This window comes from Symphalangus syndactylus, chromosome 16, assembly GCF_028878055.3.
Source record: "Symphalangus syndactylus isolate Jambi chromosome 16, NHGRI_mSymSyn1-v2.1_pri, whole genome shotgun sequence".
Classification (NCBI taxonomy): Eukaryota; Metazoa; Chordata; class Mammalia; order Primates; family Hylobatidae; genus Symphalangus; species Symphalangus syndactylus.
The window spans coordinates 91449146-91464815 of record NC_072438.2 but is presented as its reverse complement, the minus strand read 5'-3'; the positions used below and the strand labels follow the sequence as shown (position 1 = coordinate 91464815).

Genomic DNA, 15670 nt, shown 5'->3' with positions numbered 1-15670 from the left:
ATTAGAGATAAGCACAGATACATCTCACGTCACCAGCCCTAATGATCACGGAGGTGAAAACTGAAGGCAACTTCAGACGGTTCAAGAACATCCAACATTTTACCGCCGCAGAATGTAAAATGGATCATGCTCACAAAACACTCTCTGATCGGTGTGCAGAAGGTTCTGATGAAACTTCAAAGGGTTTCGTAGGGAAGTAAAGGACTATAATATTTGCAAGCTCCACCCCGGTTAACACTGCCATCAGTAACAGTTGCTTACTGCTGGCTGTAAGTCAGGAGGTGGTACAGGCAATTTCTTCTATATCCAGTGGAAGCTATTCCACTTATTTTCTCCCTCACTTGAGGAAGCACATTGTAATATGAGGTAACCTCAAATTCATTCTAATTTGAAAAAAGTGATAAATGGGCCATATATTTTCATTGGATAATGTAGTTACCATTAGCGTCAAGTTATTTTGGCATCTCTCAAAACACATCCATGTCTCCTAATCCTCCACCCCTCTGCAGTCCGCTGTAATTGTTGGTCCTGTGAAAGTAGAAAGTGGTGTTTCTCAAACGTGCATGATCCTAAGAACCACAAGAGGGTATTGCTAAATGTGTCGATTCCCAGGCTATTATCGTGAAAATCTAGGGTCCAGAAATATGTATTGTTTTATCGAGTGCCCCCAAAGAAACTCTTATGATTGGAGAAACTGGAAAATCACTGGTGTAAAGCAGACTGGCTTCGGAAATCAATGACTGCACAAGTACCACAGACCAGCTGTGACTTTAAGCATGCCCCTTACATCCAACCTCACAGAACCTCAGGAGTATTCAAGGCAACGATAGACTGGACGGTACCTAGCACTATGACTGGTAAGTGTGGGTGTTCAGAAATGTTTGCTTATGTCTTCTTGGTTCACAAGAAATAAATGCAGAGAATACCTGGATTCTCAGGTTAGGCACATTGGACAACAATAAGAATGTAAAACACAGGAAATAATGTGACATATTGGCTCTAGAGGCATCTGCAAAGTCCTACTCTGTGACAAAGGTAATAAAGAAGGGATATAAGTTTGACTTACCCATATATAAACGCTAGCAGTCTAATCTTACCATAGCACAAGTAACCACAACTCCCTTAAAAACACTGTTTATGAGAAACAGAGACAAATGGGACACAATAGAGAACTCAGAAAGAAGACTGCACATCTACAACCATCTGATCTTTGACAAACCTGACAAAAGCAACAGGGAAAGGACTCCCTATTTAATAAATGGTGCTGGGAGAACTGGCTAAACACGTGCAGAAAATTGAAACTGGACCCCTTCCTTACACCTTACACAAAAATTAACTCAGGATGGATTAAAGACTTAAATGTAAAACCCAAAACTATAAAAACCCTAGAAGAAAACCTAGGCAATACCATTCAGGAAACAGGCATGGGCAAAGATTTCATGACGAATACATCAAAAGCAATTGCCACAAAAGCAAAAATTGACAAATGGGATCTAATTAAGCTAAAGAGCTTCTGCACAGCAAAAGAAACTATCATCAGAGTGAACAGGCAACCTACAGAATGGGAGAAAATTTTTGCAATCTATCCATCTGCAAAGGTCTAGTATCCAGAGTTTACAAAAAAAACTTAAACACATTTATAAGAAAAAAACCAACCCCATTAAAAAGTGGGCAAAGGACATGAACAGACACTTCTCAAAAGAAGACATTCATGCAGCCAACAAACGTATGAAAAAAGCTCAACATCATTGATCACTAGAGAAATGCACATCAAAACCACAATGAGATACCTTCTCATACCAGTTAGAATGGTGATTATTAAAAAGTCAAGAAACAACAGATGCTGTCGAGGCTGCAGAGAAACAGGAATGCTTTTACACTGTTAGTGGGAATGTAAATTAGTTCAACCATTGTGGAAAAAAATGTGGTGATTCCATGAAGACCTGGAACCAGAAATACCATTTGACCCAGCAATCCCATTACTAAGTATATACCCAAAGGAATAAAAATCATTCTATTATAAAAATACATCCACATATATGTTCATTGCAGTACTATTCACAATAGCAAAGACATGAAATCAACTCAAATGCCCATCAGTGATAGACTGGATAAAGAAAATGTGGTATATATATACCATAGAATACTATACAGCCATAAAAAGGAGTGAGATCATTTCTTTGCAGAAACATGGATGGAGCTGGAAGCCACTATCCTCAGCAAACTAACACAAGAACAGAAAACCAAACACTGCATGTTCTCACTTAACTTAAAAGTAGGAGCTAAACAATGGGAGCACATGGACACAGGGAGGGGAACAACCCACACCGGGGCCAGTCAGGGAGTTGGGTGAGGGAGAGCATCAGGAAAAATAGCTAATGCATGCTGGGCTTAATACCTAGATGATGGGTTGACAGGTGCAGCAAGCCACCGTGGCACACATTTACCTATTTAACAAACTGCACATCCTGCACACGTACCCCAGAACTTTAAAATAAATAAAAATTAAAAACAAATACTGTATATGGAAATGTCTTGTTCACTGAGATATTGGTGCCACCATCCTGGACACTGGTAAGACAGCCATCCCATAAGGAAGGGGGAGCTATGGCTGGAAGAAGCCATATGGCTAGAAGGGTTTCTGAAAACTCTATGGGATAGAGCTGCGTTATCATCCTGGAACACTTACCTCCAGATTTCACGTATGGGAGACAAAACTTCCTCTAGTTTAACAGATCATTACCTGGGGATTTTCCTTTCTTCAAACTTCATTCTAAGTAGTAAATTTCTATCCCTTTCTAATCTCCTTAGCCTGCTTGATTTTTCTTCACAGCACTTGTCACATGCTGAAATTACAGATTTATTTGTCTCAGTTTATTGTCTGTCTTGTACATTATGACACAAGCATTAGGAGGGCAGGTCTATGAGTTCTAAGCTTCTAACAGCCCACAATGGTTCTGTTAATAGATTATGAAACTTCATGTATTGTCTTGACACAGTTCACTGCTTTACATATGAATCAATGGAAATACCAAGACTTCTCTCAATAGTGCTCCTTTTTTTCTCCCTTCCTCCATCTGGCTCCTTGAAAAACAGGTGCCATGATCTTGACCATTAGGAAGAAAGCCATATCATAAGGAAGGCTGGTCTATGGCTGTAAGGTGCCTGGGTCCTTACTCCTTGTATCCCAAGCACCTAAACTTCACTTCCATATACATTTGACTTTGAACAACATGGTTTGAACTGCACAGGTACACTTATATACAGATTTTCTTCCACTTCCGCCATCCCTGAGACAGCAAGACCAACCTCTCTGCTTCCTCCTCCTCAGCCTACTCAATGCAAAGATGATGAGAATGAAGACCTTATGAGGATCCACTCTTACTTAATAAAGTGCATACATATTTTCTCTTCCTTATAATTTTCTTAATATTTTATTTTCTCTAGCTTACACTGTTGTAAGAATAGAGTATATAATACGTACATAAAATATATGTTAATTGACTTTTTATGTTACTGGTGAGGTGTCCAGTCAACAGTAAGTTATTAGTAATTAAGTTTTGGGGAGCCAAATTGTATGCAAATTTTCAGCTCTAGGGGTTGTCAGCACCCCTAACTCTTGGGTTGTTCAAGGGTCAACTACAGTAGGCACTCAACAGCAATTTGTTTAATGAATGAATGAACAAAACTCACAGTCTACAGAATGGCTTCTGTCTCTAGGACCGAGGGTGGAGTATGCAGAAAGTTAAAGGTGTGGACTTCCTAATTGGATTACAGTCAGTCTGTTTGGGGAAGCAATTAGGAATCAGAACAGTGCTGAGGGTTGTAAGTTTTTGCCCTCTGCCTGTGCATATGATTTGGGCTTGCCTCTGTGAAGAGATAATCCTAAAATGGTCAACATGACAGGAGACAAGAACAGGCAATGTCTCAGCATAGAATGCATGAGATACAAAGCTGGTTAGGAGATGACTTGCCATCGAAAGGTAGACCAAATACTTATCTGCTCCGCCCGTCATTGGTCCATCAGAATTAATAGCAATGTGTTGGGAAGGATTCTTCCCCAGGCCTGATGTTTCCTTACTGCGAATGGAGAACAATTACTGTAACACTACTAGACTCTCCCAGCCCCTCACTTGCTCTTCCCCTGAGAGGTAGAGGAACTTGTTCAAGGCACTAGTGAGCGTGCAGGGCTTGGCCCAGCTCTGAGCTTCTTCCACTTCGGGATGAAAGGCCATGAGGAACTCTGCTTCCCCTGGTCTCCATAAGATGTGCCCTAGTGGCTGGTAGAGGAGAAGGGAAGCTGCCCTGACCCAACGGCTGCCTGTGCCATGGTAGGTAAGTCTACCTAATTCTGGCATTCTGTGTGGGCAAACCAATGTGGCTAAAAGCCTGGAGTCTGGCCTCCAACCCAACCCCTAGCAGTATGAGGTGATAATGTGGCCTCCTTCTTTATTCTGTTAGAACTTGGTTGCAGAAGACAGTACGCAATAGAAGGTTCTATAAACTATGGCCTGAGCTACCTGCTTGCATAAATACAGTTTAATACACAGCCATACACATTTGTTGATGTATTATCTGTGGTGCTTTCATCCAGCACAGGTAGAGTTGAGTAGTTGTAACAGAGACCTAGGGCCTACAAGTTAAAATATTTTCTATCTGTCCTTTTACTGAAAAAGCTTGCCAAGTCCTGTTCTAGAATCTAGAAGAGAATGGTAGAAAAGCATATTGCCTCTAGTGCAATGCTTTCGGGTTCAAGAACAAAGGAAAAGTAAAAGGCAGTCAGGATTCAATTTCAGCAAACACTGCTACACTTCCACATGCTAAAAAGCAAAGTGTCCAACTTAGGAAGCAGGTTCAACAGAACTGAGCCTTCCTGAGATCTGCAGAAGGAAAGCAGAGGAAAATGAATCAAAGAAGGACATCCCATCCCAGCAGTAAAAAGAAGTGCTGGAAAAATGCATTTCTCGGGGCCTAGAGCAGGAGCAAGCAGAGACAGTGGCCTGCAGTGCACACAGCAGAGGTCTGGGCTTGAAGGCACAGCAGGTTCCTGCAATGGCAAGAGCAGCTCCAATTCAGGAGTCTGTTGAGGGTGATTTTGCAATCTTTGTCGGGACAGGAGAGCAAATCAACTCCATCATAAAAAGCAGAGAAATCACTGTTGCACCATAGGATTGAGGAAAACCTGCTAACAAACCAAAGGTCAGTGGAAGGCTTGCCATGGGACAGAACACACTCATGGGACACTGGACCAAGACACCTGACTCCCAAAGAGGAAATCCAAAATCAAAGGTTTCCATTATATAGGAAGGGAAAGAAACCACCTCATATAAGACCTAGAGTGGTGGGTTTGCACTGTGTCACCCCAGCTGAACTGCAACTATGCTTCCCAGGATTTCCCTCCTTGCTTGGTTGCAGGTTGAGACTGCCCATGGAGACATCTGCGGGATGCCTGGCAGGTGCAAGTGAAGCACAGTGCTGAGCTCTGAGGGCTGCAGGCAGAGGGCATCAGGGCTGCTGCAGTGTGTGCACGTAACCCCTGCTGCTGCTCCACCTCTTAGGCCACAGCTCTGACAGCTCCCACCACATCCCCTCTTTCCACTTCCCTAGGTCCCGGCCAGGAATAATCATGCAGAGCTCTGTGGCAAAGAGCGGCAGCTTTGAATATCACTCATGTGGCAGATCTGCAGCCAGCGACAGGCAAAAGAGGGGTGCCATTTGTCCCCATGAGTGGCAGCTGGCTCTGGCTTCCCCTGCTTCACATCCTGCTGTTCTTTCTGACTGCTGCCTGCTGGCCCGTGTCAACTGCACGCCCATCATCAGACACAGCGGCAAAGCCTTCCACAGGCGTTTTCACCAGCTCTCACCGTGGTGTCAGGTCTAATCCTGATAACAAGTCCCCTTTTCCACGTCATCTACAGTGCTTCTGCCTCCCTGGTCAAACCGTGATGCACCTGGAGACAGGCGCTGCCTCTGCTGCCAGTATCTAAATGTTGCAAGGTGGCAACAATTCCTATGATTCCAGTTTCCCAAAGAAGAGACAATGGGAATGGAGGAATCTCCCTTCAAGTGGGAAATGCATCAGGCCAGAATGAATCTTTGCCTGGACTTATTTCTCCCAATTCAGGTTAAGTCCACAGATGATGGACTCTCAAAGCTACACAACACCAGGCTGGCATCCCCCGACTAAATCCAAGGTGTCTCCATGCGCTCACTTCCCTCAGACACTGTGGGGAGCAGAATAATCATTCTCCAAAGGTGCCCACATTTGACTCCTCAGGACCTGTGAATGGGCTCCTTTACATGGCAAAAGGGACTTGCAGATGGGATGAAGGTAAAGAATCTAAAATGGGGAGACTAACATGGAGAGAATCCTGGATCAGCCCGGTGGGCAAAATCTAATGACATGGGGCTTTAAAAGCAGAGAAGCATTTCTGGCAATGATCAGAGGAAAATGTGACCGTGGAGGACTCATCAGGGATGCAATGCTGCTGGCTTTGAAGGCAGTGGAAAGGGGTCATGAGCCAAAGAATGTGGGCAGCTTTGGAAGCTGGAGAAGGCAAGGAAATGGACTGTCCCCTAGAGCGTCCTGAAAGCAACACAGCCCCGGTGACAGTTGGATTGTAGCCAGGTGAGTCTGTGTCAGTCCTGTAACCTCCAGAACCGTAAGAAAATCAATCTTCCTTGTGTTAAGCTGCCAAATGTGTGGTGAACTGTCACAGCAGCCACAGATGACCAATAAAGACCCCACTGATGCCCTACGGCAATGCTGGTGAGGGCTGGCTTCTGGGAACATGCCTGTGCCTGGGATACTTTCCCTTAGGGGGTCACAATGGCTTGCTTGCTACATTTGATGGGCAGGGGCCACTGTTCACACCTTTGAACAGTGAGTGAGAGGAGGGAGAGCTGACAACGCAATCTTGCATCCCCTGAGGTCCTGAAAGTATGTGGCCAATTCCAGTGTGAGGAAGCCCCGAATTCAGGCCGCTGAAGGACCCAGGCCCCATAGAGGCACAAGAATCCCCCTGGCTGAGACTGTGCCGAATAAAAAACTGGGGGAAGATGATTTTTACACGTTAGCTAACTTAAGAATTGTGGATTTTGAACTTCAACACACAATGGCAGGAGGTATTGATTTTTTGACTTTAATTCCTTTCAACTTTAATGTCTTTGGACTTCAACATGAAAGTGGATTTAAACTTTGATTTTTTATTTCTCCAGGGGAATTTGATATTTGGTGGGGTTTATACTAAAATTCGAAGCATCTCTACATTGCTGGCATTTCATTCCTGAAGTGTCTCTATTCATTTTTGTCTTTGGGGATGTTGTTTAGTCTTCTTACAGAACCTCTAATTTGCTATGTTGGACAACATACCTGGACATTATTTGGAATAAGAAATAAAACTGGACTTAATTTTACATCTTGGGAACATAGTAACCCTGAATTTGGTTTAAATAATTTGCTCCTCTGACCCCTTTTGGTGCCTCTTGATGTAATATATAAATTGCCCACCAGGAATTCCAGGTGATCCCCAAAAAGTGCCATCAAGATAGAAGCAGAGCTTTCTTGACAAACTACTTAGCTCCTGCTCTGGGGAGAGGGGCTATGCCTCTGGGTGATCATAACAAAGAGGGTGAAAGAAAAATAGGCTGGGGATGTCAGTGGGATAAATGCATCCTCTCTGTTCCAGTGTCTCCTTTCATGCAGGGTGCTTCATTAATGCTATACCCGAACTTCTGTTAAATTAGCAAGGTCACTTGGCTGACAGACCTTAAAGAAGGCCTCCAGCTTGGCTTCTGTCAGCAACAGAGATAATATCTGTAAACATATTTGCACTTTTTTAAATCTTCAAAACTGCTCAGAGTTCACTGTATGAGTTCTGAACTCCTACAGGACAGAAGATGTTATTTACCATGGACATAATGGAATAGAGAAGAGAAAGGAAGGAGTAATTCAGACAATAAATTTCATCACATTTCTGTAAGATACAAAACAGCCAGAGATGAGCTGACAGATGGAGCTCAGGGAGAAGCCAGCATAGCCCAGGATACACACAGAGGGGACCCTATCCCAGGGAGGTGGCTGACTGTCCTGGTGGAACCCTAGGAAAGATGTATACTCAAGAGACGGCAGGCACCTGGGGTGCAGAAATGGGAAGACAAGCTAGAAAGGGGTGATTGAAAGGAAGTAGTCACCTCTCATTCTCCATTTCCACCTAGGTTGAAAGAATACCCAGCAGACAGGAAAGTACTGTCCCCTTCCTCCAGGCCAACAAACAAAATAAACAACTCAGAAGAATCTCCAAAGAGATGGATTGAGTTGGGGAGAACCAAAACGATACTGTGGATATCTGGGCTTTACAGAAAAACCCTCCTCATTAAGACAATTAAAAGACTCCCCACTACAACAGTTCCCTTCCACTCACTCACCCTGAAGTGAAGCTTCACTGTGAACAAGCTTCACTGATGTGCAGAGAGCTCAGAAAAACTCTTTTCCACTATTTTAAAAATAAGCAGAAAACTGAAGACCACAACAGATTTGAAGTAAGCCTGCAAAATCAGTGAAAAAGCCCACCATATACCAGAATCTCTGGGACACATTCAAAGCAGTGTGTAGAGGGAAATTTATAGCACCAAATGCCCACAAGAGAAAGCAGGAAAGATCCAAAATTGACACCCTAAAATCACAATTAAAAGAACTAGAAAAGCAAGAGCAAACACATTCAAAAGCTAGCAGAAGGCTAGAAATAACTAAAATCAGAGCAGAACTGAAGGAAATAGAGACACAAAAAACCCTTCAAAAAATTAATGAATCCAGGAGCTGGTGTTTTGAAAAGATCAGCAAAATTGATAGACCACTAGCAAGATTAATAAAGAAGAAAAGAGAGAAGAATCAAATAGATGCAATAAAAAATGAAAAAGGGGATATCACCACGGATCCCACAGAAATACAATCTACCATCAGAGAATACTACAAACACCTCTATGCAAATAAACTAGAAAATCTAGAAGAAGTGGATAAATTCCTCGACAAATACACCCTCCCAAGACTAAACCAGGAAGAAGCTGAATCTCTGAATAGACCAATAACAGGTTCTGAAATTGTGGCAATAATCAATAGCTTACCAACCAAAAAGAGTCCAGGACCTGATGAATTCACAGCCGAATTCTCCAGAGGTACAAGGAGGAACTGGTAAAATTCCTTCTGAAACTATTCCAATCGATAGAAAAAGAGGGAATCCTCCCTAACACATTTTATGAAGCCAGCATCGTCCTGATACCAAAGCCTGGCAGAAACATAACCAAAAAAGAGAATTTCAGACCAATATCCTTGATGAACATTGATGGAAAAATCCTCAATAAAATACTGGCAAACCGAATCCAGCAGCACATAAAAAGCTTATACACCATGATCAAGTGGGCTTCATCCCTGGGATGCAAGGCTGGTTCAACATATGCAAATCAATAAATGTAATCCAGCATATAAACAGAAACAAAGACAAAAACCACATGATTATCTCAATAGATGCAGAAAAGACCTTTGACAAAATTCAACAACGCTTCAGGCTAAAAACTCTCAGTAAATTAGGTATTGATGGGATGTATCTCAAAATAATAAGAGCTATCTACGACAAACCCACAGCCAATATCATACTGAATGGGCAAAAACTGGAAGCATTCCCTTTGAAAACTGGCACAAGACAGGGATGCCCTCTCTCACCACTCCTATTCAACATAGTGCTGGAAGTTCTGGCCAGGGCAATCAGGCAGGAGAAGGAAATAAAGGGTATTCAATTAGGAAAAGAGGAAGTCAAATTGTCCCCGTTTGCAGATGACATGATTGTATATCTAGAAAACCCCATCGTCTCAGCCTAAAATCTCCTTAAGCTGATTAGCAACTTCAGCAAAGTCTCAGGATACAAAATCAATGTACAAAAATCACAAGCATTCTTGTACACCAATCACAGACAGACAGAGAGCCAAATCATGAGTGAACTCCCATTCACAATTGCTTCAATGAGAATAAAATACCTAGGAATCCAACTTACAAGGGATATGAAGGACCTCTTCAAGGAGAACTACCAACCACTGCTCAATGAATAAAAGAGGATACAAACAAATGGAAGAACATTCCATGCTCATGGGTTGGAAGAATCAATATCGTGAAAATGGCCATACTACCCAAGGCAATTTATAGATTCAATGCCATCCCCATCAAGCTACCAATGACTTTCTTCACAGAATTGGAAAAAACTACTTTAAAGTTCATATGGAACCAAAAAAGAGCCCGCATCGCCAAGTCAATCCTAAGCCAAAAGAACAAAGCTGGAGGCATCATGCTACCTGACTTCAAACTATACTACAAGGCTACAGTAACCAAAACAGCATGGTACTGGTACCACAACAGAGACATAGATCAATGGAACAGAACAGAGCCCTCAGAAATGATGCCGCATAGCTACAAATATCTGATCTTTGACAAACCTGACAAAAACAAGAAATGGGGAAAGGATTCCCTATTTAATAAATGGTGCTGGGAAAACTGGCTAGCAATATGTAGAAAGCTGAAATTGGATTCCTTCCTTACACCTTATACAAAAATTAATTCAAGATGGATTAAAGACTTACATGTTAGACCTAAAACCATTAAAATCCTGCAAGAAAACCTAGGCAATACCATTCAGGACATAGGTGTGGGCAAGGACTTCATGTCTAAAACACCAAAAGCAATGGCAACAAAAGCCAAAATTGACAAATGGGATCTAATTAAACTAAAGAGCTTCTGCACAGCAAAAGAAACTATCATCAGAGTGAACAAGCAACCTACAGAATGGGAGAAAATTTTTGCAACCTACTCATCTGACAAAGGGCTAATATCCAGAATCTACAATGAACTCAAACAAATTTACAAGAAAAAAACAAACAACCCCATCAAAAAGTGGGCGAAGGACATGAACAGACACTTCTCAAAAGAAGACATTTATGCAGCCAAAAAACACATGAAAAAATGCTCATCATCCCTGGCCATCAGAGAAATGCAAATCAAAACCACAGTGAGATACCATCTCACAACAGTTAGAACGGTCATCATTAAAAAGTCAGGAAACAACAGGTGCTGGAGAGGATGTGGAGAAAAAGGAACACTTTTACAGTGTTGGTGGGACTCTAAACTAGTTCAACCACTGTGGAAGTCAGTGTGGCGATTCCTCAGGGATCTAGAAGTAGAAATACCATTTGACCCAGCCATCCCATTACTGGGTATATACCCAAAGGACTATAAATCATGCTGCCACAAAGACACATGCACACGTATGTTTATTGCGGCACTATTCACAATAGCAAAGAGTTGGAACCAACCCAAATGTCCAACAACGATAGACTGGATTAAGAAAATGTGGCACATATACACCATGGAATACTATGCAGCCATAAAAAATGATGAGCTCATGTCCTTTGTAGGGACATGGATGAAACTGGAAAACATCATTCTCAGTAAACTATGGCAAGGACAAAAAACCAAACACCGCATGTTCTCACTCATAGGTGGGAATTGAACTATGAGAACTCATGGACACAGGAAGGGGAACATCACACTGTGGGGACTGTTGTGGGGTGAGGGGAGGGGGGAGGGACAGCATTAGGAGATATACCTAATGCTAAATGACGAGTTAATGGGTGCAGCAAAACAACATGGCACATGGATACATATGTGACAAACCTGCACATTGTGCACATGTACCCTAAGACTTAAAGTATAATAAAAAAAAAAGCCCACCATAAAAAAAGAAAAGGTGGCAATGAAAAAAATTAAGATAATTCATGCCAAAGAGATAAAAACAAACTTAAGTTCTAACTAATATCCTTAGAGAAATTCAAAAATACCTTACATTCATAAAACAAAAATAGGAGCTATTAAAAAACACAAAAAAGAATTCTTAGAATTTTTCCTTTAAAAAGATGATACCCTCTTGGGCCCCTGGTAGTGGGAGCATAGAAGTCACAGAAAAATTGGGGGAAAAGAAATGTTGGATATTGGCGAATTCTTTCGGAACATACGATAAAAAGGCAAAGGGCTCCAAATTTCATAAGAAAATACAAGAGAAATAATCCAAGAGGCTCAAAATCTGACTAATTTCAGAAAGAGATGACAGAGGAAATGGAGACAAAAGAATTATTTTAAAAGAGAAGAAGAAAATTTTCTGGCACTGAAGAAGGTCATGACTCTTTACATTGAAAATGTTCAATGATTTTTTTTAAAAAAGGCACACACCTAGACATATCACAAGAGAATTTAATAGTATTAAGGCTACAATTAAATTATAGAAAATATTCCTGAGAAAAATAATTTTCCATCTAGAATTGTGTATCTAGTAAACATCACTCATGTGTGAGGGTTAGACTTATTTTTTCAGAATTTAATCTCCTAAGCATCCCTTTTCAGGAACTTATGAGAGAGAAAAACAAGAGAGAAGAGGGCATAGGATCTTGGAAACAGAAGTTCTAATCCAGAATTGCTGTGCAGGTCTAGAGAGCAATATCCAAATCCGTCCCAAAGACAGAGGATTCTGGAAGGGACTTCTATGGAGAAAGGAGGAATGAATGATGCCCAAAATGAAGGATAAGGTTGAGTCCTCAGCCTGACTCCTTAACTAAAAGGAAAGGCCATCTGGATATGTGAAGCATCAGATGCACAAACACACTCTGCTTCTGGAGAAGCAAAGCTCTCAAGACACGCGCTTTCACCAAAGTAAAACTTATTTACTAAGTTCTATAGTTTAATAAAAACCATTTTATTATGATTTGTAAAGCTTTCTGAAATCTTTAGTTGGGCATACTAAAAATTTTGGTCCATTGTTTCCATATTTAGAGAGAGAAAAATTATATTAGTCAGGCCCAAAGGACGTGCAGCATTTCTAATCAAAGTTTATTTGCTTCGGAGCTTTTCAAGCAATGGCTAGCATACAATAGCTTCTATTGGATTTAAATAAAATTCTCAACATCATCTCATAGTAATTATTGCATAGGAAGAAAATTATTTATTGCAAGACATAGCAGGCAGCAAAATATATTCTGCTGTGAAGAGATACTGCCGTGCAAACAGGCAGCTGTTTTTTTAGCATGCATGTTTATGTGTTGAATGTAAATGTATGTAAATATCTCAATTTTAACACTATCATTGTTCGAATAGTTTGCCAAGCAATATTCAGTACATAATTTAAACCTCTGCAAGATCATTTATTTCTTATTTATAATTTGGCACTCTTGACATCATAGGTTCTTCTGGATATATAGCTAGGTCTAATCGAAAATCTGGTTTATAAACTATGCTTTAGTTTTTTAAAAATCACTACAATTGTTCTTTTGAATATTTGCTTATAATACATCCTAGTCTACAAATAAGTAAGAAATTCAAAGGGAGACCTTACCCTGCCTTCCCCTGTAATTTTTTGTTCAACATTTGTTCTCATCCATGAGATAATAGGAAGGAAAGTGATCAGAAAAAACTCCCCTGTACTGGCGGGGCTCCTGTAATGTACTGAGTCATTATTCTTTGCTGAGCTCTGTATTAGATCCACGGGAGAATTGCAAAGGAAGTAAGGGGTATAGTTGTTACACTTAGATCATTGTTTTGTTTAATTCATGCATGGATATCTGACCTAATTCCTGAACAGATTTGTGGCAGCTCCTTGCAACGACAGGCGTGAAGGCAGCCTTTCTTCTTGTACCCTACTCCACCTCTCAGGGTCATCCACTCCCTTGCTGCTCATCTAGCAAGTTCCTAAAATGTGGACATGTTTGTCAGGCCCATCGCTTTAAATATGTAGCATCCAGTGCTGCACACGCCTGACCATTCAGAGCAGAGCCTCACCACTGTAGGGGCACTGGTGTAGGCATCTCCGTGGCTGCACTGTGTAGTCAACTGAGGGCATCCAAGGCTTGGTCAACAGAATCCAAGCTTTCTCTGAGGTGAATTCCTTTTGCCTCATTTTAGTTTTGCTTTGGGCAGTGAAGCTGGCTTTGGCTTGCTTTACATCATTGAGGCAATGTCTGTGCAGAAGTCAGCTGAGTCCTGCAGGTTTCCAGGCCCCCTCAGGTTTCTGCCAGTAAGGAAACTCAGAAGGCTTGGTCTAGAGCCAATCACTAGACTGGCTTACAGTAGCAATTCCTTCCACACTAGAATGTTCTCCTAGATGCTGTCTTCCAATTTCCTTTACTAGAGTGGAAGCTTGGCCAAAGGGCTTGTGGATTTTCTAAAGAATCCATGATGGCAACTTCAGAAACCATGAACTTCAGCTTGTCAACATGTTCTGATATGTTTTTCTTTGAGAAAGGTGAAACTGATGCCTGAAGTTCAGCTAAGCACAATATGAAAATGCTTCTGGAAAGGCAGAAAACATCCATTGAAGTAACAACCACTGTCCATCTTAACGGATGTGGCTATCACGCCAAAAGACAGCATTTCTTCTAGGAGGAGACACAGAGAGAGCCTCAAACCCCTAGCACATGCTGATGAGAACACAGTGGGTCAAGACGTGACAGTGGGTGCAAACCTCCTTCTTCTTAAAAGAAGTGGAATAAGAGTGTATCCTCTCCGTACATCAAGTAAGCATCCTTCCTACAGCCTGTGTTTCACCAGGAAAAGAAACAAGAGGTTATGCCTTTGGTTTTCCAAATGGGGCTCACATAGGAATTTCTGATGTTGCCCAGGCACATGTGAATGGCTGACACCCAGAAGCTGTCAGAAGCAATGTCAAAGGCAGTGGAGTAGACTGCGGTCAGTTCCTTTATAGCTGCTTCAAATGGCAGCACAGGGTAAGACACATGCTGCAGAAGATGTCACGTGTCAGGGGTATGGCATTTCCATTCTGTTTTAAGCCATCATTCATCTCAACTTTTGGCACATGGCTGAGCTTCTTTGGCAATCAGGGAAGCCACCACAGAGGGGTTCTTCTAGACAATGAATTTTGTGTTGGAGCAAATTCAAATTTTAGTCAAATCCAATTCTTTTCAAATCATAAACGAATCCATACGGTGTACACAGAAGGTGCTCTGCTGGTCTTCATTTCTCGTGGCTTCATGTATCTGTTGGTGGAGTCTTACTGCACGGAAGCCTCCTGTCCCCATCACATGCACTGAGCTCTTTCTTTTGCAGGCAGTTCCAACTTAAGCACAGCCCACAAATATAAGGATGGGTGTTCATAACCATAATGGTAGGAAATACTTTCAGTTACATAACTCACCCCAAACTATCATAGACATCATACTGTGTAGATAAAAGTACTTTTACTTTCCCTGACTCATGTCTTCCCACATTAGTTTGGTGTGAAACATTGCCTTAGTAGTACGGTAATTCTTAACAATTATTATTTTTTCCACAAAGACGATTTTCTACTTACAGAAAGAAAAAACAAAAGAAAACAACTAATTTACATCTAGTTCTAACATAACTAAGAGTGAGAAAGAAATGTGACAATAATCTCAAAGAGTATACATTTAAGAAAATATACGAACGTTGCGAGTCTTGACCCAGGAATAGACAAATATTTATGACTCTCTGGCTTGAATAATGTATTTTCTTTAAAAACACATTTTCATCTACCTCATCAGCATAGCTACAAGGAAATTTTAGAGTTAAGACAGAAGGTCGATGGAATCACAGATGATTAAAAGA

General features: G+C 41.4%; 1 protein-coding gene across 7 annotated transcripts in view; it reads right to left on the bottom strand.

Annotated features, from left to right (window-relative positions):
• CTNND2 (catenin delta 2) overlaps positions 1-15670 on the bottom strand; it is a 936154-nt gene that overhangs the window by 213342 nt on the left and 707142 nt on the right. The gene's annotated exons all lie outside the window — the stretch shown is intronic.